The 26337-nt window shown below is 51.6% G+C and overlaps 1 protein-coding gene across 2 annotated transcripts in view; it reads left to right on the top strand.

The window, feature by feature from the left end:
• The first annotated feature begins 870 nt into the window (after positions 1-870).
• Positions 871-26337, top strand: part of TSPAN14 (tetraspanin 14) — a 55514-nt gene continuing 30047 nt past the window's right edge. Inside the window, exon 1 of one of the 2 annotated variants that reach the window (XM_036828792.1) lies at positions 871-988. The gene's annotated coding sequence lies outside the window, so the exon portion shown is untranslated. The remainder of the gene's footprint in view (positions 989-26337) is intronic. The other variant, XM_036828793.1, reaches the window with a different exon arrangement.

Genomic DNA, 26337 nt, shown 5'->3' with positions numbered 1-26337 from the left:
CTTAGCCCTCCTCCACCTAAATGAGTTTAAGGCTCATTAAAAAATGAGGCGTGCCTGGGCCTCATTTTTCAGATAGGCGGATTGAGACTTCAGAGGTCAGCCTTTTTAACATCAGAGCCCAGCCAGCGATGTGAATACCTCTATAACACAGGCTGTACCTTCAGTCCCCCCTCCCCCCGCAAGAATCCTCTCAGCCATCTTGTCAGGATGAAGGTGAGGGACAAATCTCGGCAGGCAGTCGAAAGAGAGCGTGGTATTTTTAGTATGAAGGCTACAAGCAGCCAGTCTTTACCGGCCGGTTTGCAAAGAAATAAATATTAATTTACTACCCCAGTCTTGAAGCCCACCCCCATCCCCAGTCTCCGAGGCCCGGCAGGAACGCCTTCCAGTACTTTCAATTCAGCCATTTTTCTAACCCTGCGCTCACCTCTCTACCCGGTCACCCCCGTAGCCCCGAGATGTGCACCCACAACTCGCGCTTCTCTCAGGCTGGGTTCCGGTGGGGTCAGTGACAAGGCCGACGTGGCGTCCACGTATTGCTCCGGCCCCCAAACGTTGGGTGCGGGTCCGGGCTCAGCCTGCCCCGCGCACCCAAGGGGCGAGCGCCGACTAGGGCCGCCCCCGCCTGCGGCCCCGCCCAAAGCGGGACGAAGAGGCGGGCCGGGGACCGGGCCCCGCCGGTTCTGCCCAGGCGCGGGCTGGAAGGCCGGGCGGGGCGAGCGGTGGGGGCGGGGCGAGCGGTGGGGGCGGGGCGTGGAGGGCGGGGCCGCGCCGGGAGGCGCAGGGAAGTGGCGCCCCTTTCTCAGCCGCCGCCGGGCGCCGCGCCCCCGGCCCCGCCCCTCCGCGCCCCGCCCCCGCGCTCGGATGGCCTGAGTCGCGCCCTCCCGCCCAGCGCCGCCGAACTTGCTCTAACTTCCTTGGCCCAGCCCGGCCGCACCGCTGCAGTCGTCGTCGCCGCCGCCGCCGCCGCCGCCGCCGTCGCACCCGGGTGAGTAGAGCGCGGAGTCCCCGCTGGAGCGTCGGGCCCTGCCCCCCTCATTGTCTGAGGCCGATCCCCCTGAGCGCCCTCTGGGGACTAGGACTGCTCCCCATGTCCAGGATCGGTCCCTCCGATTCCCTCGCCTCTGCCCCGGGGGCGGCCCGGCGGGCGGCACTGGCTTTGTCTGCCCAGATCGCCCGTGAGGGGCCGGAGGCCTTGGCCCGGACCCCGCTGAGCCGAACTCGGGCGCCGGGCGGAGTGAGAGCCGAAGCGGGCGACCCGGCTGGCGCTCGGGGTTCTGCCGCCCTCGCCCTGTCCGTGTCCCCGGACGGGTGCCTGCTGCGACCGGGCGGGAGTGGGAGCACTCGGGGAGGGAGGGGTCGGACCGCCGCGGTTCTGGGCTCTGCCCCTCTCCCCAGCCTCGAGCCTTGGGTTGGGCACTCCTTTCGGTTCCGTCACGGACCCTCGGCTGCCCGGAGCTCGGGCCAGGGGTGGAGGGTGGCGCGGACTGGGGAGGGCGGTCCCCTTCCCCGCCCCGCCTCGAGTGTGCTCCAAGTCGCCCACCCCGGCCGTGTGTTCCACTCTGCCCTGCACGGGTTTGGGGCGGGCGGAGTTTGAGTAGGTGGTGATCCAGCTTCTCCGTGTTGGTCGTTTGGGGTTGTGCTTTGGAGCAAAGCCCGACTCCTGACCTAACTGGAGCTTCGGTCGAGTTGGCTCGTCCCGGGGCCACTGCTCCTGCGGGGAGTGGTGGTGCCGCCAGTGGGTATGGGTGGGTGGGTGTGTGTGTGTGTGTGTGTGTGTGTGTGTGTGTGTGTGTGTGTGTGTGTATGGGGGGGGTGTCTGTGTAGGGACTTGGGTACGGGGACTGCTGGGACACGAATCCGGGAGGCCCATAGAAGTTGGTCTCAGGCTAGAAGGGGTCGGTGCTGTGAGGAGTCGGGAAATGGTTGGCCCCCCGTACTGCCCTGGCAGCTGGCTGCGGCGCTGTGTAGCAGCGCGCTGGGGTCTGGGGGCATCAAGTCATCCTGGGCCATGAGTGCAGGGCATTGCATTGGAGCCTTTGCAGGTGTGCTCTCTCCCATGGTCTGCTCCGTAGGAGTCCTCCTGTCTTCTGAGATGGGGGTTGCCTTGGGGCTGATAGGAGTGGGTGGAGCTGCCTGCCAAATCCTCAAAAGTAGCCTTCCCCCTTCCCCTTGACCTCAAAGTAGGGGAAGTTAGTGCCTGCAGAGTGCTCGGGTCACCCTTCGCTGCTGGTGAAGGGAAACCTGGGGCATAGGCCATCAGAGCACCCCAGCACCCCTACATCCCCTCTACATTCAGTCAGCCCTGTGGAAGGCCAAAGCACCCTTGTTTCCAGGGATCCTCCTGGGCCCTGGCACCCTCAGAATGAAGCGCGTACTCCTCCATGATGGCCCCGTTTGCCCTTCTAGCTCCTCTCTCAGCTGTCTCCAAGCTTTGTCCCATCATGAGGATCCATAATGTCTGGGGGTCAAGCCTTGGAAGCCCAGGCTACCAGACGGATTTCCCCTCCCCTCTTATTGCATCCCCACATCTCTGAACTCCACTGCTTGGACTACCAAACATGGTCTTCAGTTCATTCAACAAAGCATGGTTGAGAGTCTGTGGGGTGCCAGGAGCTGTTGCAAGCATTGTTCCAGGCTCACAGCTGGCTGGCAGCTCTGTGTGGTCTTAGAACCCAGGCTGGACATGTAGTAGATGCTCTGTAGCGTTTATTAATCTGAGCTTGATCTCTGCTTAGCAGCATTATTCAGGCAAACAGGAGTTCAAGCCCACTGGTGCATTTGGAGGTTTGTGGCTGCCTCTGGGAAGAAAGGGCATGGAAAGAAAGGGGCTGCAGAAGGGTTGGCTGCCCAGGGAAGTTCCCCCCTTTACCAGCTGGGCAGCTGTGCAAATCTCTGAGGGCAGGTGAGGGCGCCTCCTTTCCCGTGATTGGGAGTGGGAGGACAAAGCACGTGTTCTGTGTGGGAGAGGAGGGCGCCCTGCCCTGCAGGTCCTGGTGGTACTGAATTCCCAAGGAGGGGAGGGAGCAGGGAGTTCTGGAAGCTCTGGGTTGTGGAAACATTTTCTGAGGTCTCACTCTAGGTTACTGTGTGCTCAGGGATTTGACTTGTTACTTGTTTAACTTCAACTGAGATAGAATTCAGTTTGGCAATGCCTGTAAAGTGCCATTGTGCCGGTCCTGGGAAACCTTTGCTGGTTTTAAAATGTGTAGTAATAGTAAGTTTATTGAGACTTAATGATTGAGACTTACACCACATACTATCCTAGAAGCTTTACTCGTATTCATTCATTTAATCCGTGAAACGACACAGTATGGTAGATAATGTTAATGTCCCGTTTTACAGAGGATGAAACTGTGGCCTAGAAAGGTCACAGAGTAACTTTCTTAAGGTCTGAATGTGAACCGGGTTTCCTCATACCTAATTAGATAATGCCTTCCTCTCAGAAGTGATTAAAGTTGATTAATACACTGAACAAGCCTGGCCCACAAAGGAACTAGTAAGTTCTTCAGTGCAGGTGCCCTTATGTTCCCTGCTTCTGAAAGCATCTCAACTATCTGGGCACATAGCAGGTTGACTGGTGATGTAGCTTTTGTCTCCCTAAGGCCAGGGAATGGGAAGACCAGCACTGCCATGCACAGTGGGAGCGAGTCATTGCCTGTATCTGTCTAGATAGATCAGAGTTTGCTGTGGTAACAATCCTCAAATCTCGGAGGCTTAAAGCAACAAAGGATGATTTCTTACACCACATGCATCGCATGTCTGCTTTATGTTGTTCTCACCATGGGACCCATGCTGATTAAGTGAAATGTTCCTGGTCACTTGGACAGACGAACAGAGAACATGATGAATCTCACCCTGGCTCTTAAAGCTTCCACCCAGAAGTGGCATTTCATGGCCGAAGCAGTCACATGGCTGTACTTCCCTGCAGGGTGGGGAGCGAAAGAGGACTGGAAACATTTGGTGAACAGCACTGATGCCTGCCACCTGCCTACCACTGTGCCGTCTCTGTGACTTCTTCCCAAGGTCTGGGTCCGAGTGTCGTATGTTTCTGTGTCACCATGAACATCGATCACGAATTAGTCAAAGAAATGTCATTTAGGTTAAAGATGAATTGAGGTGCCACATTTGAAAGACAGAGGTATGGTGAACAAAAATGCTTATTAGGGTAGTAAGAGGTGGTCTGCAGAAGCAGCTTGCTCCTCTGACCCTGGGCAAGTTATTTGAGTCCCTTGGGTCTTCTTTTGCTCATTCATTTTTTCATTCATTAGTTCATGAGCCCAAGGACTAGTGATGAGTCCCAGGCCAGGGATTCTTACTAAGCACTTGTTTAGCTCCTAGCCTGGTGCTAGGGGCTGTAAACTGGGTTCCAGGATTCCTGTTTCTTGCTGCTGGGTCCTGGTCGCCTTTAAGGAGGGATATTATTGCCTGTGGGAAGCGAAGCAGGCTCCTGCTCCTCCTCTCTGCCCTGGCACATGAGCCCTTGGACTTCTTGGACTTCCTCATGCTCTGTCTGTATGTGGCGAGTAGGGACAGCCACCTTTCTTGGAAGCAGGAGCATGTAGAAGCACCCTTCTAGGCCTTGCCCTTCCCCTTCCACCTGTGAGACTCTGGGGCTGAGCTTGCAGGCCTAGGGGTATGGAAAGGTAAGGTGGTGAGATTACTAAAGGATGGAGCCACATGGAGGACAGGCTTGAATATGGGGCTGGGGTGGTTCTCTGTCCTGCGAAGTGGTTTAGAACCCCTTTGTTAATTGCATTTTTCCACCCGGGCCACGCTTGCAGGGTGTCAAAGAGCTGGCTACCCTGTGGACCTTGCTTTTGTGGTTTGTCACCGGCTTTGTCCCTGGTGACTTCCAGCAGGGTCAAGAAACACTGGTGGAGGTGGTGAGACTTCAGGTTCTTCTGCTTGTGGTAATGTACTATCCTTAGGCATGTCTCCTCCTTTTTCAGGGCTTCTGTTTTCTTTCCTACCTGGAATAGAGGGAGAGAGGCAATGGTGGTCTACAGCAGTGGTCCCATTCTTGGCTGGTCATCAGAGTCCTCAGGGGACTGTGTAGACCTGTGCTTTGAAAATCTTTGGTCTAAGTGAATGCCAGCATTCTTGGTTTGTCTTATCTTCATTATAGCAGTGAGGTATTCATAATGTCTCAACATCTGTTTTCTCCCTTAACGGCATGTTTTTTTTTGGCTCAGACAGGGCAAGTGGCTGTGTTGGACCAGCAAAGGGCCTGGCTAGTAGGAAATGTTTAGTGCCAATTAAACATAACGATGAGTAATGTTGTCCAGCACCTAGAGTGGACAGTGGTGAGGCCAGCTTTAGAGTTGTATCTACTTTCTAGCTGAATGACCTAGACAAGTCTTTGATTTTTTTTTTTTTTCTTTCTTTCTTTCTTTCTTGGAGTTGGTTTTCTCATCTGTGAAGTGAGAAGAATCTGCCCTTCCTGTCCCTCGTGGGGTTACTGTGAAGCATACACCCTTCAGGTTTGAGAAGCAGTGTGTGCAGCCCCTGAGTTAGGGTGATACCCTGGTTTGGGACTGCTGCCATCACGCTGACGGCTCTCAGCAAAGTGCTCACCAGCCGAGGATTCTGGGAAGCCCACTTCCTCTATTCTTGGGCCTGCTGGGGTTGGGCGGGGCTGGGCCTGGCTGGGCGTTGCTGTGGTTTTCCCTCAAGAGGCCGCAGGCTGGTAATCTGAGAGTAAGTGGGCCTGGGCAGGCTTCTGGAGGTCTGTTCTGTCTCGCACGCCCAATAGCCAAGGAGAAGTTCCTGGAGCCCTGATGTCCATCAGCTGGATAGCAGGAGGGACCAGCTCCTCCCTTCTTGGGCTCTGTCAGCCTGTGCTGCGTGGCTGCGAGCTGTGGCGGGGCCATTGGGATCCTGGGTCAGAGGTACACTCCTGGTGCTGCCTCAGACTCTGCGTGTGTCCTGGAATTTGGGAGAGCTGAGGCTGGGCTTTCCTGCACGGGTAAGGTTTGGGGAGGGGTCAGGACGTGGGGCTGGGCAGAGGTTGACCCTGAGGAGAGGTTCGATGAACCCCCTGTCTGTGGTTGGGGCCTGTGCCAGTCTATTCTTCAGGGCCCAGGAAGCATTAAAAAAAAAAAAGCAGCTTTGAGGAATTTGTCGTCCTGATACTCCGGAGAGGGGCCCTCACAGCAGCTGGAATTAAATGAGTGTCCCCTGTATCTCTTTCATCCACACCCTGAAGTCTGAGTGGTGAGCCTGGGAGGGTCGAGGGCAGCAGCATATCCCAGGACACACAGTTCCAAGACAGGGTCTGTGCTGATGCATCAGAAGCCCATCAGGGCACCATGGGATACCTGGGCTTGTTGGAAAGTGGCAGGTGGAAATAAGGGATATGGCCGCCCCAGCTTCAGATTTGGCCTCCCAGGGATGGGCGACTGGGCCCTACACACCCACTGCAGCAGTTCAGGCCATGTGTGACTCTCAGCTTTTGGAGTGTTTTGATCCCCAGTCTGGGGTGCCCACTCAGCTTGCTCAGATCCCTGCTCTTTCCAGGCTTCTGGCTGCTGCCACCAGCTGCTCCAAGGAAAGGCCCTGGTTGCCCACTGAGCGACCATTGCCACGAAGAGACCCTGTTTCCTCTCCAGATGACCTCCCTAATGTCCGACCACCCTGCAGCTTGGCTGTCTGGTTTCAGCCCTTCACCCCTGGGCCAGACAGACAGGGTCTGTCCCCCAGGGCTTGGTCGGGGAGGCCAGCCCCAATCCCAGCGGTTCTCACACTCTGGGTGAGGGGTCCAGGAAGACTTGGAGCTCCATATTGTTTAAAAAAAATTATTCTGACACTCGTGAAGGCAGTGAGGCACACTTTATTCAGGAGTGTCGTGATAGGTGTAAGGACTACAACAATGGCGAATGGGGTTTTGCAGTAGGGGAGAGAGACTGGCCTCAACCCCAGATGTTACAAGGAAAAGTGGGAATTTATAGCCGGGAGCAGAGGTGGGTGAGTGGATGGATGGTAAATTTATAGGCGGGTAGGGTAATTCTTTGCTAACTGACCTGACAGTTCTTGCTGAAGGCAGGCTGGGGTGATCAGGTGTCACGTGGCAGGTGCTACACGGGGAGGATGAGGAATTTGGTCACATGTGGAAGGTGATCAGCTATGGAGGGTGGGAGGAGATCCTGGCTAAACTGCCTTAGCGGGATTCCTGCTAAAACGGGACTCTACAAGGACAGAGACAGAAGCCCGGGTTTAGGCCTCATGGGGCAGAGGGCTCAGAGGATCCTGACTAGTTTGGTCAAAAAGAGACTGTCAGTGTACGAGGCACTAGCCTGAGCTCATCACCACTCACGCTTGTCGCTCAGGAGTGGTGCCCCTCTTTGTGGGCGTCACTCCCTTGTTTCCAGAAACCCTAGTCCTTTTCTTTACAGCATCTACTGGCTCCTTGGCCCCTGGCTCCTTCACTCTTGGCCCCTGGACCGCCCTCTGCATCCAAGAAACAGCATGGACCCGTGGCCTTGGTTCCCTGTGCCCCCCCCCCCCCCCCCCCCCCCCCCCCCCCCCCAGGCCAATGCTGGCTGCCCTTGTTGCCAGATCTGTTGGGAGCCGGATAACAGCCATTTGACTCTGGACAACCCTCCCTACTTGACCCTCTTTCCTTGGCCTGTGTACCTTGTATTTCCTGTTCTCTGCATCCTGGGCAAACCAGTCTGACAACTTTATGGATCTCCCTCTCCCACAGGCCTGGGACCCGACTGTCTAATCTGCCTGAGCTGGGCCAAGGGAGGTGCAGTGGGTGATCCCCTCCCTCTCCCCCACTGCCGCTCCAGGGGCCTTCTGCCCTGATCCCCCGCTGCTTCCTTCCGCTGCCCAAGGCCTTCCGATCCTCCTGGTTTTCTCTGCCCCTCTTGTCTGTCTGGTCACACCCTGCACAGATGACCCTGTTGGGTGTGTCTGCTACTCCTGGGGGTGCTCCTGTCTCAACAGTCAGCTTGTTAGGAACCAGACCCCCCGCTGTTGTGAGAAAAAAAAGGGTGTGTGCAGAAAATCTGCTGGCTGTGGGTTCGGGCCTTCCCCCCTTCCTGAGGGCTGGCTTCCACCCCTGCAGGGGACAGTGGCTCTGTGCGGCCATCCTACCTCCACTGTCATCGTCTCCTGTTGTCCTAGCTGCTTCCTGTGAAATACGAGTAATGATATAAACATGGACAAGGGGGCCTGTCAACAAAAGAGCCGGTGGTAGCCATGGGGTATTCATTCATTCCCGAGGGAGCAGGGAGGTGCGAGTGGTGTGTGCCCTGGTGGAGGGGTGGGATGGGCAGGCCTGTCCGGGGCCCCTCTGGACTAGGGAGTCCTGAAGCTCTCTCTGTGGGAAGACAGATGTGGGGAGGTGGGGCAAGTGCCAGCCGGGGGGGCTGCAGGATTCGGTGTGTTGAGGGTCAGTTCCTACCTGGGTGTAGGGCGCTGCCCGCTCATGCAGAAAGGCGGTCAGAGAGGGGCCGGCCTTGGGCTGATGGAGGGTTGTAGGATTCTGCACCAGAGGTGCTGAGGGCCCACTGAGGGCCCAGGAACTTGTCTCCAGCAGCTGAGGTCTGAGGGCTCCAAGTGCCTGCGTGATTGTACTTGTGGTGGAGTCTCATTTGTGCTCCTTAATTTGGGGGCTACTTGTCGAACATTGAACACTCATCAGAAAGCCTCTAATAGGATAGGGGAGCCAAACTTAACATCTTCCCTCTTTCCAGCCACCTTTCTCTGTGGTCTGGGCAGTCTGTGAGTCATTAGGAGATCTTTGTGGTGGGCTGCAAGGTGGGGCAGGGAACTTCTGCTAGGTAGAGAGAGCTCCATCCAGGAACCACTCCCCGCCCGCCGAGTGGTCTCACCCAAATGGTCTGGCCAGTCCTGGTTCTAATAGGCATTGTGTCATACCCCTCAGAAGCAGGAGAGAGACTGGGATGGTTATTATATTGTTCCTTAGGGGGAAAATCACTTGGAGGAAATACATCAGTGCTTCTGAGTGCAGAGTATTTATTGACATGTCAGTTAAAGTAGGCTTTTAAACAACATGTACGTATTCCTTTAGTAAGGAACAAATGTGCAAACCCATCTCACAGCTCCATTTTGCAGCTTGCATTTCCTGAAAGGTACAGGGAGTTTAGTGGTTAAGGGGTTGGAGTTTAGAGCTTGGATTTTGGAGAAACTGTTTTTAGCCTGTTCTTGGAGTTGGGCCAGGCCTAGAAATCTGTTGAAATAGCTTTCTTCAGCTGCTAAAATTGGGATGAGTTTGTAACACTAGGACCTTGAGCCTCACTGATGACTGGGGAGGGCCTGAGAAGGGTCCATGCTGAGGCCTGGGATGCCTGCGGCTCAGTGCCCCCAGAACCTGGGGGTCTTACAGTCTCATCGTGGACCGAGTGGACCTGGCTACAGATGGTCCTCTGTATGGAATAACTTAGGTTCCCCTTCTGCCTTGGTCAAAATCTGCTCTTGGTCTTCCTAGGAAGGCTTTCTATTTTGGGACTTGGGGAGGAGTTGTGAGCAGGGAACTCTCTGAGTTGGTAAGTCTGTCTTTACTCCAGAGCCTGGCACTCTCTTCCCCTTCCCCCCCCCCCTTCTTCTTGTTCTAGGAAGATGCCAGAGACTGCCTGCAGAGAGCTACAAGCCAAATTTTTTGTGCCATGAACTTTAGGGATTTTAAATGTCAATTTAGTTTTAACTTTTTTCTTTAAAAAAATACATGATGAAAGATACATAAAAATATATAGTGAAAATTAATATTTCCACCCCTGACCCCTTCAGTTCTGCTCCCCTGAGGCCCTGTCCCCATCACCAGATGTTGGGTGTCTAGTGAAGCGTCTGTGGCCTCCTCTTGTTTATTGCCATGCCGTACACTACTTAGGGAGTTCTGATTTCTACCCTAAAGTTTATCTTGGGATTGTTCCATTTCAGCACACGCAGTTCAGGCCATTCTTTTGAACGGCGGCATGTTATTCCTCTGTGTGGTCAACCCTGATTCACTTTATCAGCCCCCCATGGATGGACATTGAGGTTGCTTTCAGTGTTTGGTTCCTATAAGCCGAGCTGCAGGAATGCCTCACATGTACATGCTCAGAGGTCTGTCGTAGAGATGGCTAGACAGGGAATCCAGGCATGGGGTGCTTGACCAGAAAAGAAACACGCTGTTTTGATTCCAAGAGGGAGCATGAACATTTCTGAGTTTTTCTTTTGGAGGGATCTTGTGTTTCTGCAGTCAGAGCCTAGAGCTGGAGGGACTGCAGTGCTGGTGCTAGTTCCCGCCGTAGTCTGTCTGTTTCAGCTCAGGTCAGCCTGCTTCCAGGGCACCTGGTGTTTGCAGCCCTTGGCTGTGCCCCGTGGGCCTGCCTGTGCACCCGAAAGTGTGATGTAAGAGTGTGAAGAGGCAGTCAGAGCCAGATAGGGTCTAGGGAGGTTCTGGGGAGGCGGGGAGTGGGCTTGAGTGGCCCCAGGAGTTTGCAGGAATTGGGCCAGGTGTGAGGTCCGGCATCCTGGCTGAGAAACAAACAAGGACTTGGGAATCAGCTTTTAGAAGAGCAAATTCTCCCTGGGTTTCGGGGGTTAGTGTGAGGCCTCTTGTCCAGGCCCCACTGGACCTTCCTCAGCTCTGGGATTCCCCCATCTCCTGCCTGCCCAGAGGCTCTGCCTGGCTTTGTGCTGCTTCAGGCTGCTCTGGGCCTGACTTCCACCCTGTGATTTTAAAAGCCTGTGTAGAAGGCACTTGGTGTAAATAATAGATGGGTTTTTCTGTTTTGAGCAGGCGGCTTCCTTGCAGAGCAGAAGCAGGGGGTGAGGGCAGGTGAGGTTTTCTTCCTGGGATGGGTTGGGGCAGGGAGGCAGGGATGTGAGAGAGGGCTTACGTTGGAGCCATCTACTGGGATCCTTCTGGGAGTCCTGGGAGGGCTCTGGCTGTTTCCCCATCCTTGTGGCCACCGTGTACCCCAGAAAGGACCATAATCTTCCCCTATCTGGCTCTGGCCACCCCATGTCTGCAAAGGGCAGGGCACGAAGCGGGGAGATTTTAGGGCTGGCTGGCAGATAGCCCCCCTAAAAAAAAAAGGTGCCCGATATGACCCTGACCTGGTGAGTTTGAGGCCTGCGTCCCTGCCCTGTCTCTCCCACCATTGCCCTCACATGCCGCCCCTGTGAGAAGTCCACAGCTTCCCATGCCCACCGCTCTGTTGTAAGGAGCTTGTTGTTGGAGCTTGGCAGCACAGAAGTTTCTGTTGTGGCCGGGTGGCAGCTAGGGCTGACCTGTGGGGCTGAGGAGGTGGCGCCTGGGAACTGACAGTGGAGCTATTCATGGGCTCTGCCCCGGTTTCCTGCTGCCTCCCATTGTGAATTATTTTGGGGGGAGGGGAGGAGGAGAGGGGGTGGCCAGTGCCTCTATTGTTGCTGGTAGCGGGAGCCCATTATGCTAATAGAAGTCCTTTAGTGAACAGATCTTAGCCACTCCAGGGCCCCACTCATGTTCTCTGACGTTGGGTGAGCCGCCTAGCCCAACCCTGCCCTCTCCCAGCGCTCCCCATCCCTGGAAATCTGGAGGGACCCTGCCCTTTGTGGGTACCTCTGTCAAGATTCCCCTCCCCCCCCCCAAGCCCCCTAGCTGTGCCTGGAACCCCCCTGGGGGAGAGCTCTGAGCAGCTGGGCAAGGAGCAGGGGTGCACAGTGCCTGTCTTGTCAGCCACCTGCCCGCCGCCTCTGGGAGTGGTGTCTGCCTGAGCTCTCCCGGCCCAGCTGCACCCTTGGGTGGGGGCCAGGCGTGTGCCTGGGTAGCTGTCAGCCTTGAGGCCCCCATTTTCCTTTGTACCTCAGCGCTCAGCCCGGTGTCCCCTGTGCCTCGCTGGAGCACTCAGCTCTAGAAAAGCCTGCTTGCCGGCAGGCCGGCCTGCAGCCTCCCCCCCGCTGCCTGAGCCACGGCCATTTTCCTTTGTTCTGCCGTCTCCGGGCTCTTGAATCTCAGGCAGGCGGCGGCAGGCTGGGCAGGCAGCAAGCATCGGGCGCACAGCACCAGCGGAAGCCCTCACGACATGAATCTTCCCACCGAGTCGATGGCGTGCGGTCTGCCGGCTGTACCGTCGCTTCCCCCAGCTGTACCCCCAGCTCCCCGGTGGTGCTGAGATTTCTGTTGGTTTAAAGAGGGCCTTGCATCTTATTGGATCACAGCGATGCTGACTTGTACAGTGGGGACAGAGAGGGGGCTCGCCTGTTTGTGCCACTGAGGGTGTGTGAGAGAGGGAGAAGGATGGGGGGGAGGGCGAGTTCATGGATGCCTTTGGGAGCACCAGCCTCCTGGTCTTAGGCAGAAAAAGCCACTCCCAAGCGTAAATTTTGATCCCTTTACCTCCTGGTCCTTCTCCATGAAAGAGCCGTGTAGGAAGAGCTCTTAGCATTTAGTGGCAGGGGTAGTTGAGAAAACAGTAGGTTTTTTTGTTTTTTTTTTTTTTGGTCTCTGTGGTTGTGGGAATTTTTCTCCAACTGAGGGGAACCATCCATCCCCTGTCCCTTTGCATCTGAATGTCTCTCATCCCCAGTTTTTGGTGGGCAAAATGAGCTTCCTACTGGGGGTCTGATTTCACCCAGTGTGAGGTCACAGGCCAAGCTGAGGGTTACTCTCTGGCATCTCTTTCTGGAAGTGTGCCCGCCCCAACTCATACATCTCCAGCTTTCTAAACCGCAGCCGGAATCTGAAATGTAGTCCCCCTGCCTTTGACATAAGAGTTGTTTGGTATGAGAACTCTGGAGCTGTCACTACTTTTATTCGTGTTTAGCATTTTTTTTTAATCTTTTCAAAACCCATCCGTCTTGAGATCAGCCTGGCTGTCTTATCTGACTCTTATCAGCCAACCTCGCAAATTAGGAAGCAAGTCCCAGCCCTGGACAGGGTTGCCCTTTGGAGTGCCCTTGTTTCAGCAAATGTTGTACAAGACTCAGCAAAAATAGCTAAGTTCGCTGTCATATGCCTTGAAACACAGATGCAGCTTTTAGCATAGTTGGGCCCAAACAAGTGTGGGAAAGGTCATGACTGAGGCAGCACGCTGCTCCGGAAAAGCGCAGGGAAGTAAGGAGAAGGCTGAGGTTGGGTCCCAGCTGTGCGACTGGCCCTCTGGGTGACCTTGGCGATTCATTTCCATGGGCGTAGGTCTCTGGAAAATGGAAGGGTTGCTCAGATGAACTTTGGACATTTTTGAGCCGTGACTCTTTGAGTTCTATGAATCTAAGTCCAAAGTGCTTGGTCGCTACACTGAGCCCCTCTCACCAACTCAGGGCACCTTTTTGGAGGAAATGTCATCAGATGGGGTTAACGGAGGGTATCTCTTCCCTGGCGCATTTCTTCCTCAGGTTCTTGAGGGGCTGGTGGTGGTGAAACCCACCCATCCTGAGCCCAGAAGCACACGGGCAGTCCTCAGGGGCTGAGTGTGGCACCAGGAGCCCACTGATAAATAGTCCTGCCTCAGACAATGGCATTGACCCTTTTCTTGGAAATACCACATTCCCTCTTTGGGGAACCTCCGGGGATGGGGATGGAAAGAAAGCTCTTTACTTTACCTCCCAACAAAGTGAGGCCAGGCTGTTAAGAGTAAAAACAAAACCTATAAGACAGAGATACCATCTGTACTTAAATATCCAGTTTGGTCCTGGGGGTGACAGGGTGGCGGCTAGATTTACATTTTGTCTTTATTTTGTTCAAAATTCCAGGAGGCAAAAATGGGTTTCTGGCCCTTTATCTGCCTTTCCCCACCCAGCCTCCACCCCCTGGGAGGCCTCCTGTGCCCCATGGCTTTCCTCCCATTGTCTGCTGGGCTGGGATCAGCCTTGTCACTGTTCTGGGCTGTGTGTTTCTGCCCTGCGTCACAGGAGGTCTGTGGTCTTGGAAGGTATCCAAGGGGCAGGGAGTCCAGCTTTGATAAACATTTGGTTAGAGTAGCTTCCACAGCTGTGAAATGGGAATAAAAATAACCTGTGAGGATCCACTGGGATGCACTAAAATACTGAGCAAATTCTACAGTTAAAGCATTCCTCCGAGAAAGCTGATTGCATCCCTGTCGGTGGACGCACGATTAGGTGGGTGGGCTTTCCCCCATGACTTGCCTTACTTAAGTCCTTTCCCTCCATCAGTGTTACTGTTTTTCTTTTGGGCCTCTTACACCCTCACTGTTCAGACCACTGCCCACAGGCCTGTCACTGGGCAGCACCGGCAACACCTGGGAGCCTGTAGCGCTGCAGACTTGCCCCACAGCAGCTGATGCAGAATCTGCTTTTAACAAGATTCCCAGGTGATTTCATGCGCTTTCAAGTTTGAGAAGCACTGGCTCAGACACCTCCGTCCCGCCCTGCCCCACCCTGAGACTCTCGCACCTTCTTCTGTCTCTTTTGTGGTTTTGCCGTCTTCACCCTCTTGCCCTCCTTAAAGCTGCCGACTTTAAAGGGCTCTGCCAGCTCTGGCTCCGTGGCTCCCACCCCCTCGGGCGCGCAGTTCGCAGCAGGTAGCCCTGGGCGCTGGCGGTGTCTGGGAGGTGGGTCTGGGGACCGTGGAAGCCGCCTTGGCTGGCAGCTGGCTCCCTGAAGCCTGCTGGCGAGGTCAACTTCGGGGCACTGAGCCGAGGAGGTAATTGGAGCCCTCTTTTGTGAAAGGGGGCGCAGAGCCTCCCTCGGCCATCTGGTGCCATTTGCCCCGCCCCATCCGTCCAGCTGGGCGACAGGAGATCAAAATCAGGTTGTAAATGTTGTTTGCTTTTTGTAGAAACACAAAGCATTCTATATATAAAGATGTTTTGGTTGATGTTGAAGTTCAAATAAATAGGCCAGAAAAGGGATTGTAAATTTATTTTTTTTAGCGGAAAAATGTTTGAGATGACTCTCCGGATTTCGCTAGGATTGCCTGCCCTCCCCCTGCATTCTGGTTGAGGTGGGTGGAGGGCTTGTGGGTGTGAGCTTGGGCCCCCAGGCCTGGGGATGCCCCTGGCTTTCCGGGACTGTTTCAGGGACTAAGCTGCTAATCTTCTATCTCTTTGCGGATCTTTCTCAGCTTTTTTCAGTAGAGTTCCACCATTGATTTGCATTAAAAAAAAATCTGCTTCTCCCTCCCCCACCCCTCTTATTCCTCTTCTCTTTTACATTTTCAACGCACTTTGTTATATTTATTTATTTTTCTCCAGCGGGCTTCACCTTTTGCTTTGTCCCTCTGTGAGCCTGACCCCAGGCTGTTTGCCTTGCTCGGAGGCCAGGAGCCAGGCTCTGCCCTGGCCTGGTGAGCCCCTGTCTGCCCAGGGCAGGATTAGGGAGTGATCCCAATGCTGACCTTGGAGTGAAGTGGGTTGGTTGGTTGTCTTAAAACACAGTATATTGTAGTGAACTGTGCGACTTTGGATACAAAGATTTTGAATATCTTAGAGCCACAGTGTTTTATGCCTTTCAGGCATGGAGAAATGGAGTAAATGTGTGTAATTCTAAGTTCTCCTATATAGTTTCTTTGTGTTGGGGCAGAGGAGGGTGGGGATAGGGCAACCCCTGCAAAAAGAACATTTCCCACCTACATTAGACGGGTGAGGGCAGGTCACATTCTCGCACCAGGGCAGCTCCCCTAAGGGCTGCCCAGGACTCAGCTATTGGAGCAGAATTTCTCTCCGAGAGAAGGCCCACTTGTCACTCAGTATGTTTGCGGCTGTTAGGAGTGGCCCCTACCACAACTGTGTCAGCCCTGCAAGGGCAGCCACACTGGTGGGGTCTTGGTGACATCCTCAGGGCCTGGCCCAGAGCTGGGGCCACACTGGGGCTCTGTTGAGACTGTTGGCTGCCACCATGCTGGGTTGTAGCAGTTAAACCCACTGCTGTGGGGAACATTTCCTGACCAGCTTCCCTCCTCCTCCTTCCTTCCTTCCTGGGCCCCATCCTGCCCTCCTGCTCCTGCCTGACTGCATTTAGCAGAGGGAAGCGTGTCCTGAGCCCCCTGCATCAGGCACGGGTCTCACTCGAGTTCTTGGTGTCCACAGCCCCATTCTAGGTGCCTGGCACGCAGCAGGTGCCGGGACATGTAGAAACAGGTCCTGAGATGTTCATCTCCCACAACAAAAGCCTTTCCCCCGGGGGCTCACAGAGTGAGTTAGGGCACTGGTGGATTGCTGTGCACTTGGCTTCAGTCGCGAACTGTCCTTGCCTTAGGCTCTTCGTGGGGAACCTCAGGGTGGACAGAGGGTCCAGGCCTCTGGGTCCTGAGGTCTGGAGGTCACAGCACGTAGGCCTCATGGGTTCTTGTCCATGCTGGGGATGTCGCTGTAAACTGGGCCCAGATTACCACGTCTTGTGTGCACCTGGCTTCTGGGGGTAGACATTTTGTGTGCACTTAGGTTTTCAGAAACAGGCCTGCTGTGATTATCTGGGCACAAGGTGCCGTGCACCATGACGGCAGGGCTCCCCATCCTCACGTGAGAAGGCGGCTTCCCCTGCAGCAGCAGAGGGAAGGCAGCTGGGAGGCCAGGACGGTGCCAGGCCTCCTTCCCCACAGCCTTTTGAGAGGTTAGGGGGCAGCAGCTGTGAGTGACCTGGCCCTGCCTCATCTGGGTGGGCAGGCACCACCCTGGTGCTGCCTGAGCAGTTGAGTAAGCTGCCTGATGAATCATCTTCAAGATCTGTGTTTGGGCCCCAGGCGTGTTTGTTGCCCAAATGTTTTTTTGTTTGTTTGTTTAAAGGAAAATGGCCACAAATTCTACATTTTACTGGAGGTGAGTTATTTTGTAGACTCTGCCTTCATTTGTTTTGTTTGTTTTTTGATCTTTTGTCAAGATAAGACTTGGGTTATGCATTTTGTGGTGTGTCCTCATTGTGTCCCCTCAGGAGGGATGGATGTTGGCTTGAGGGCCTCATTACTAGTGATGACAGTGGTGGTCACTTGGTTAAGGCAGTATCTGCTGGGTTTCTCCACTGCTGAGCTATTATTATGTTCTTTGTAATTAGTAAGTGTCCTATGGGGAGATACTTTGAGACTATGTAAACATGCTGCTTTCTCATCAAACTTTGATCAACTGGTTTTAGAACCTGTTTACGGTCTGAATGTTTTTGTGTCATCCCCTGCCCCAGTTCACATATTGAAATTCTAGTGCCTGGTTTGATGATGTTAGGAGGTGGGGCCTTTGGGAGGTGCTTAGGTCATGAGGGTGGAGCCCTCAAGAATAGGATTAGTGCCCTTACAAGAGACCCCACAGGGCTCCCTTGCTGCTCCATCTTGCGAGGACACGGTGAAAAGGTGCCAGCTTTGAACCAGGATGAGGCCCTTGCCTGACCATGCTGGTGCCTTAATCTTGGGCTTCCCAGCCTCCAGAACTGTCAGGAATAAACTTCTGTTCTTTAGAAGCTGCCTGGTCTGTGGTATTTTGTCCAGTCTGGTGTTTTGTTACAACAGCCTGAACAGACTGAAAACCCATTATCAGTTATTTCTGTTGTGGTTGCTGAGTGACAATGATTTAATTACATTAATTTTACATTTATCCTTCTGCTGTAAAGAACTTTCCCTTCTCCTCCACTTGTTTATTTATCCATTTATATATATTAGAATGGACTCATGGATTCTTACTTTATTCAATGAGTTAAAATGCATTAGTATTATTGTTTATTTTGATGCTCACATTGTTCCAGATTGGGCCAGTGGGGGTCCCTTCAAACTGACGGCTGTGAAGGACAGCTCTTAAAAATGTGAATTTCCAGGTCTGTCACAGTCCTATTAAACTAGTCTCTGTGTGCAGTTTGGAAAAAGCTCCTTGAGTGATTCTCCTATTCTGTGGAATTTGGGATCAGCTGGACCAGGCCGGTCATTTTCAAGTGTGTAGCTCATGGAGCCTCCCCTTTCCACCAGCCACTTGAAGAGACCTGCTATGCCCACCTCCATGCTGGGTTTCTGGGTCAGAGTCTCTTTGTACAAAAGCTCTTGTAGCTTGAAAAGTAATAAAAATAGTAAGTTTGAAAATTGCTGGATTAGGTGACCTCCATTCCAGGCCCAACATTTCTCCCGCTGAGCCCTCACCTCCCCGCTTCCCTCCTCTGACCCACATCCCTCCCTCCCTCACCTTCTTCCTTGGTGACAGCACTGAGGTAGACAGATGTCTCCTCACCAGATTAGTGAGGGGCCCCTTGATGCTCCTCAAACTCATCAGGTTTGGGGTTGTGGGTTTTTGGTGGTGGAAGCTCATAATGCTGTGTTTGCTAAGAACAGAGTTTCATACAGGAAGCCAATTCATACAGCACTTAGAATCCTAGGCCCGTTGGAGAGCCTGGTGGGGCTCAGAGCTGGTGGCCTAGGCTTTCCTGGACCTCCACCTGGAGGCCATCCCAGGTCCAGCAGTCTAGGGCCTGAGGGTCTCTGAACTCTGGGAACCTCCCTTCTCCCACACCTGTGTGGCAGGGCCTGTGCTTGTGACCCTGTGATAAGGGATGGTGGCCCACCCTAACGCCTGCCTGGCTTTGTAGTGTCTTCCCATAGTGAAGAGTCAAACTTCCAGACCCCTGTGAGTGGCTGCTGCCACCATGTCCAACTTTGTACTGTTTCTGGCAGACTCTGAGGATGGGGAGTTGAGTCCTAAGGGGTATGGGTTAGAGGAAGACTTAGACACTTCTGACTCTGAGGGTGAGTCAGAGCTGAGTGGGGAGCCCATGGAGCTGAGCCCCTCCTTCCCCTCTCAGGGTGGCGGTGCCCCAGGGCTGAGGCATGACGTCCTTCCTGTGTGTGATTCCCATGGGCAGTGAGGCAGCCTACTCTGGCCTGCCTTTGTGACCATCTCTCCTACTGGAACCCATTTCCCTTGAAAGTCACCTGTCTCCTCCTAGACTTCTCCCCTTGGGCCTCCCTGTTCCTATGGCCAGTGAATGCTCCCCAGGACCCAGTGGGCTCTGAGGACCTGGACAGTCCAGAGCCTAAGGTGTGCTGTTTGGAGGTGCAGCAGGGTTCCCAGCTCCATTGGGAATACGGCTGCCCTTCCCTGGGATGGGCCTGTGGGCAGGTACAAGTACTGAGAGCCTCGAAGGCCAGGTGGAAAGGTTGAATCTTGGTGAATGGCTGAGTCTGGAGAATGAGGCAGGGAGGAGCCAGCAGGATAACTTGGGTTCTAGCTTGGGATATGGGTGGATGGTGTTGTCCAGGTCAGCATAGTTCAACTGGGTTCTTTGCTTAGGGGTCTTACATGGCCCAAATCAAGGGGTAGGCAGGCTGCATTCAGAAGAGGTTCTGGGGCAGAATCTAGTTCCTTGCTGTTTGTTGTAGAACTGAGGTCCTGTTTCCTTGCTGTCAACCAGGGCTACCCTTAATTCCTGGAGGCTCTCTCTGGTCCTTGCATGAGGCTCCTCTGTCTCAGATCCAGCAACAATGCATTGCATCCTTCTCATGCTTGGAATCTCTCTGACTACTTCTGCCCTCAGCTGGGAGAAAGCTCTGCTTTTAAGGGCTCATGTAATTACACTGGACCCACTCAGTTTCCCTATTTTAAGTAAATTGATTATTCATCTTGATTACATCTGCAAAATCTCATTTGTCCTTTCTTTTATATGGTTATAAATTATACTTCCTGTTTTTTGACTTTGCTCAGTAAAAAGATGGCAATTAAAAAAATTTTGAAGTCATCCTAGAGATCTGTGTAAAAATGGTGGATTGAGTGGACACACCTAATTTTATTTTATCCTAAAACCCCACAAAAGTTAAGATAAAGGGAATTTTTAAAAAGCAATCAATCTACGAGGACAGGGAGAATGGGAAAGGAAACAACAGCAAGAAAAAATTTGCAAACCAGTAATTAGATGGGTGAGGGGCTCAGTTTGAAATGTAGGAGTTGGTGTCACCATATTATTATTTTGGGGGGGTTTGCAGGGGAGGAGCATCAGAGGTGGCTAAATATAAGAATTGTTTGAAAGCAGTTGATGTGGTTAGAGCCCTTTCCTTTCTCAGTGGTTCTTGGTGACTGCTTCTTCCCTTTAGCTGGACATTGGAGATTCCTTCTGCTGAAGGAAAAACCAAGGGCCTGGGAGACTCCAGGTGTTCTTGGAGGTTCATATGAAGACTATCTCCATTCCCCAGCCTTTTATCCCACTTGGTTTCTAGAACACTGACAGCCAGCCCCTTACCTTTCAGGCAGGAGATTAAAAGACACCTCACTCGGGAACCTGACCGGCCTAAGAGGAAAGAACTAAAGATGCTGACGACATCTTTAGCAGATGGCCCAGCCAGATCGCCCTGCACAGAAACTCACCTGCCCAAGAACTCAGTGCTACTAGTCAGTTCTTAAGCATTTATTCTTAGTCATGAGGATTACCAAGGATTGCTAATATCTGAAGAAAGTACCTAACATGAAAGGAAGCAAAACAAGTAGGGGGGAAAAGGCAACTTGAAATAAATATTCTATTTAGAGAGAATATTTTGAAAAAAATTAGACATTTTCTCAGAGACATAAGAGAAATATTATATCTATGAAATATGAATAGGATACTATACAAAAGGAACATTTAGAAAACAAAAAAGTATTAAAAGTTTAAAAGAGTAAGAGCAGAGCAAAAATATCAGAATTAATAGAATAATTAGAATTATTATAAAGTTGAAAGAGTCTTCCAGAAAATAGACAAGAAAGATGAAGAGATGGATAATAGAGCAGAAGAGGTAAGAAATTTAAGGAATCAGCCCGGGTTCCCATATCCATTAATATAGGAGCTGCAGAAAGAGAGAACAGAGAAAAATGCAAGTGGGAAAATCATCCAGAAAAAAATTTCCTAGAAAGATATAGGTTTCCATATTGTATGGACTCATCAAATGTTGAGCCAAGTGGATGAAGGTAGACCAGTACCCTGAAATGTCAGTGTACTGGGGAGAAAGGGATGATCCTACAAGTTTACAGAAAGAAAGGAACAGGTTAAATACAAAGATCAAGAATCTGAGTGGTTTCAGCCTTCTCAATACCCTGGAATATAGGTAGGGTGACCCCTTCATTGTTCTCAGTGGAATTGACTCCCAACCTAGAATTCTATACACAGCCAAACTTTTATTCAGAAATGAAGGTAAAATAAAGATGTTTTCAGACATACAGGGTCTGAAAAACTTTCCTTTTGCCCTGAAGATTTCCTCCACCAAGGTGAACAAAGACTGGCTCTCTTGTAGGCTGCATCCCAAATGAGGCAAAAGGGAGTTCTGGGACCCAGTCCAGATTAAAGCGGCTCAGAGGATTCCCGGAGAGGTTTCTTCTGGAAGAAGAACTAGAAATAGGACATCTGATGTGAGCGAGCTTATTGAGAGGAGATTTGGACAACTGGCATTGAATTTGGGGTTGAATATTAATAAATTTGTAGAAAATTAAACAAACAGAAAAATAAGAATTATTAACTCCAGAGAACAAAAAGTTGTCTAGGAAAAGTAATCATGGTTTACATGGCTCACTCTGATGGCTCTCGTCGCCCTAATAATGTAAACACTGAAAATTACTCTAGCCATCACTATAGTTTAGCTATAATTGGAGTGCAGGTATGGGAAAGGAGTTGGGGGGCGCGGTTTGGGGCACAGGTGGTTTGTAGAGGAGGGAAGAGAGTTATGCCCTTGTCTTCCAGGGTGGGAAGTTGATAGGTAACACGTAAATAACACTGAAAAGCCAGGGAATAGTAAGACAAACATATCATATACAGAAATTTCTAAGAGACATTTGGAAAGTTAACATTAAGACCAGCTAGAAGTTGAGGGAGTCCCTGGAAAGGGCAAGGCCTGGCCTTGGGACCTGGGATCTGCTGTTTTTCTCAACATAGCTTCTACAGTCGCTGATTCGTAGATTATGTGCGGGGACAATTTTGAAAAAAATTAAAGCAACAGCAAATCTAGAACACATGGCCTGTGATAAGGGGAAGTCCTGTTTCACAAAACTCAGGGGTGCGTGTAAGTATGTGTGCCCTGGATTGATTGTTAAATGTGCTTCTTACTGTGGGCCGTCGTAAAAAATTTGAAAGCCATTGTCAGTGGCTTCTCATTGCCAGTTCCCTTTGCGCACTTCTGAATTGTCCAAGTATTTTACAGTTGAGCGTGTGCTACTTTTTAAATTAAATAAAGCGGTGGGAGGGAGAGGGAAGAGGAAGGAATCTTACAAGTTAATATTATCCCAAAGTAGATGAGCCCTGTTTACTTTGACTACAGAGGTCATCACACTTGGGGGGCCAGCATCCTCCACCAGCAGTGGCCTCCGTTTATTTTTTTTTTATTTTATTTTTTATAAATTTATTTATTTATTTATTTTTGGCTCCGTTGGGTCTTCATTGCTGTGTGCGGGCTTTCTCTAGTTGCGGTGAGCTGGGGCTACTCTTTGTTGCGGTGCATGGGCTTCTCATTGTGGTGGCTTCTCTTGTTGCGGAGCACGGGCTCTAGGCACGTGGGCTTCAGTAGTTGTGGCACGCAGGCTCAGTAGTTGTGGCGCACCGGCTTAGTTGCTCCATGGCATGTGGGATCTTCCCGGACCAGGGCTCGAACCCGTGTCTCCTGCATTGGCAGGCGGATTCTTAACCACTGCGCCACCAGGGAAGACCCTCAGTTTATATTTTTAATACAAAGGCGGTAATGGTAAGTGCGATGATGAAAACCTTTTTAGAAAATCACTTGTATGTCTACCAACCCATGAAACCATTTTCACGCTTTTAGTTTCCATTTTGACCTTTGACCACATGGTTACAAATTGTTTCATAATTGCAAACCAGGATGTTTAGATTTCATACTTAACTCATATTGTTTTTCTTCTTTTGGTTTCTTTCCTTGAGGCAAATTCTGAGTCATGAGTTTACTGGATTAAGGGTCTGGCTTTTTTTTTTTTTTTTTTTTTTTGAATGTCTGTAACTGTATTGCTTACCAAAGGGTTAGTAACAGTTTACTCCCATGCCAGCAAGGTATGAATGCACCAGGCTCATCGTGGTTTGCCAGCAATAGTGGTGGTGATTTTGTTAAATTAAAAAGTGTAAAACACTATGTGCGGGTTGTCTTTAAGTTTCATTTCCAGTGACTATGAGTATTTTTCCATTTATGAATTGTATTATCCTTCCATTTCAGTATAATGCCCGTATCCTTTGTCTATTTGTCTAAAACTAGGATCTTTTGTTAAGTATGAACTTTTATATGTTGCAGATAGTATTTACCCTTTGTCATAATAGCTGCAGCTGCAGGTAGCTTATCATTTGTGTGTCCTTTTTCATTTTAATGTTCCTTTTAATTGTATGGGAATTTAAAAACTTACCTGTTTTATACTGATATTTTTGTACTTTGGATTGTTTTTTCCTGTTGGCTCAAAAGTGAAGGAGATTGGCGTGTGTGTGTGTGTGTGTGTGTGTGTGTGTACACATGTAGCCTTTAATATTTAGATTGGTTTTAGCGTATTATTCAGTTCCTCTCTGATTGCAAACAAGCTATCTCAACACTTAAATAATTCTGACTTTCCCCCTTGTTTTAAGAAGTTGATGTTTTGACAAACACATGCCTCCTATTTGCCACATAAATGCTTTATTCTTTTTTGATAACTTTTGGAGTTGAGACAGTTTGAGGACTTGGAATTAAATTTTTCTGATAATTGTTTTCTATGCAAAAAACACAAAATAGCTTTTGGAGATTCTTCTCAATTGTGGTGGTAATTAGTATTTGTGAAAAGTTTATTCGTCTTCTGTTAGAAGGCAAAGTTCTTAGTCTGTGTATGTATTTTAGGGTAAATGGTCTTGGTGTTAATTGGTTAGCTGGTAGAGCGCTGAGTTCTGCCTTCCTCTGACGTGACTAGGGTTACCAAAGAAGGTGAGAAGTCAGGGACCACAGTCACTCTGGAGTCATTTTGGCTAACTTTTGGGTCAGATCTGGTTCTGGTTTCAGCGCCGCTGTCCTCATCGCCTTCTGTTCTTTGGTCCTTGGTAAATTTTGGGTAACACCTCAGGCTGGTGGCTGGGGAGCACTCAACAGTCTTTTCTCCTTCATTGAGGTTCTGAAGCTGCCAAGCCAGACCTCAGATGCTCATTGGCTTCATTCCCCTCCAAACCCAAGGCCCTGCGTTGGAGGATGTGGCTTAGGCTAGGGTCCAAACAGGTCTAACTGTTACCTCCTTCCATTTAAATTCTGGGGCTTGCCTATGTGGAGACCTGGATCTTCTGGCTGAAGTTCAGGACCTGCTTCTCCACCTCCTGGTCCCAGAACAGAGCGAGCAGGTCAGGAGTGAGAGGCAGGCTTTCCTCCCTGCTCCTTAGGTGAAGTGTGGGCTGGGGTCACTCTCCTCACCTCCTGGTCCATTGAGTGCCTTCTCTTCCCATGGGGAGGAGGAATAAACAAGTGGGTGAAGAAAGACTAAACTAAATGGTTTCCCGTCAACAGTTTCCTCTTCTGTGGGTTGGAATGGGGAAATAAGTGTCATTGAGACACCCTGCCCCCAAACCTCGTAAGGTTATTTTGATCCAACACAAATGGCACAGTGCTCATGCGAGTGCTCTGGGGGCGGGGGCGGTGGCAGGCGTGTAAGGGGACATATCTGAGTGTGACACATCATCTCATGGATGATTAGGATGTTTCTTTCTGATCATTCCCTGGCACAGACCTGGCTAGTATAGTTCCGAGTGTTTAAGTTACCAGGGAATGAGGGCTTGGGGTTTACGTCATGGTTGTTGAGATTCTCCGGGTGTGGGCTCGGACCCTGACATCTGTGAAAGCAGAGTTATTTCCTGGTTGTGAGTCTTTGTGGGGTGAAACCCTGGGAGCCCAGTGGAGGAGGGGGGAGCAGATGGTGAGAAAACCAGCCCCCTGCAGAGAATCCACATTCCAGAGCACAGGCTCCCTGCAGCCTGCGTGCCAAGGAGCTCCCTCTGGCCTTTCCATGTTCTCCCTGCTTACCTGGCTGGAGCTGAAGGAGACCAGGGATCTCCACATGGAGAGTCCCTGTGTCACCTCAGGGTCATCGTTTTTCAGAGGCCCTGGGCAAGCGGGCAGGGATGAGGTCTGCAGTGCTGTGGAAAGCATACAGGCCAGTGCTAATTAGCTGGCTTCTTTGTGGAGCCAAGACCAAGGAGAAAGAAGGGAGCCTGGCTTTGTTTACTGCTTCAGAGCTCTGGGGAGAGTTCTTTACTATGGTTAGGTTAAATGATGTCCAAGGAATGCCCTCTTGGATTCCTGAACATTCGGGTGCCATGCCTGAGCAGCCCTCCCCAATCTCTGGGGCCCAGTTCCATGGAGGGCACGGCCATCCACTTTCTGGCTTCCTTAGGGATGCACAGGTGGGGAGGTGCATTTGGCCTTCCAAGGAGCAGGATTGTCTTGTCCATAAAAAGAACAGGGTTTCTACCACTTAAACATTTTTCTGCCTCATAGGTCATTTCCAGCCAAGTTGGCTGTTCTCTGTCTTAAACTTACTTGAGTTTTAGATTAAAAAAATTTTTCCTGTGTGGATTAATTCACACATCTGCAGCTAGGAAGACAAACCAGTGCTTTGGGGTTTTGTAATCTACGAAACACAAGTGGGTGAATTTTGGTTACTTTTAGTTAATTGCTTACCAGGAGCCATCACTACTGCACTCCCCAGTCTCTGTGCTGCAAATACAGCTGGCAAGGTCCTTCCACCTTTGCAAGATCCCCAGAGGGACTACAGCCTTCCGTGCCCAAGCTGATACCTCGTCCATTAGGCATGGCAGGAATCACCTGGGGAATCTGTCAAAACTGGAGATTCTTGGCCCCAACCCAGACCTTCTTATCAGAATCTCCAGAAATCTGTGTTTAGAGTAAGTCATTTTGATGCTGCCGGCTGATCTCCTCTACACCAGTGACATTAGGAATCGGTCGTTAAGGCCCCATTTTAGCTGAGGATGCTGAGGCCCCGAGAGGCAGACGCTTGCCCAGGTCAGGTCATGTTGCTGAAGGAAGGAATCTCTGCCTGAGAGCTCCTTTTCCTCTCCCTGCAGCCACCCTGCGTGGCCCAGGCTGTGTTCAGGCCTCCTGTGTGTCCTTGTGTCCAGTATTGTCCCTCATTACCTGGGGTTGTGTTCACACGCACTCTTGGAGGGGAGTTTTGTAGAATTGCTGCTCTGCTGGTGGGATGGGGAAGTGGGCGTGGGGCTGCTGGGTCACTGCCCCTCCCTGGCTGGGTTTGAGGCCAGGCAGGCTGGGCACTCCCGGCTGGGCCTTGACCACGCTCCCATCGCTCCTGGAGGGAGGGGAGCCAGCGGATGGTGGTGTCCAGGCTCTGCCTGTTGGTTCTGCTCTGTGGGAAGGATGGTGGAGCAGTCAGAGCACCCGTTTCCAGAAGGATGTGGTTTTCATGTCCCTGCTTGGCAACGCTTTCTCAGAACGCTACAGACCAACGGCCAGGCCACCGAGGCCACCTTACAGGAAGG

The sequence above is a fragment of the Balaenoptera musculus genome, chromosome 16 (assembly GCF_009873245.2).
Source record: "Balaenoptera musculus isolate JJ_BM4_2016_0621 chromosome 16, mBalMus1.pri.v3, whole genome shotgun sequence".
NCBI lineage: Eukaryota > Metazoa > Chordata > Mammalia > Artiodactyla > Balaenopteridae > Balaenoptera > Balaenoptera musculus.
Note: the sequence above shows the minus strand (reverse complement) of the source record. Positions and strands in the feature narration are given on the sequence as shown.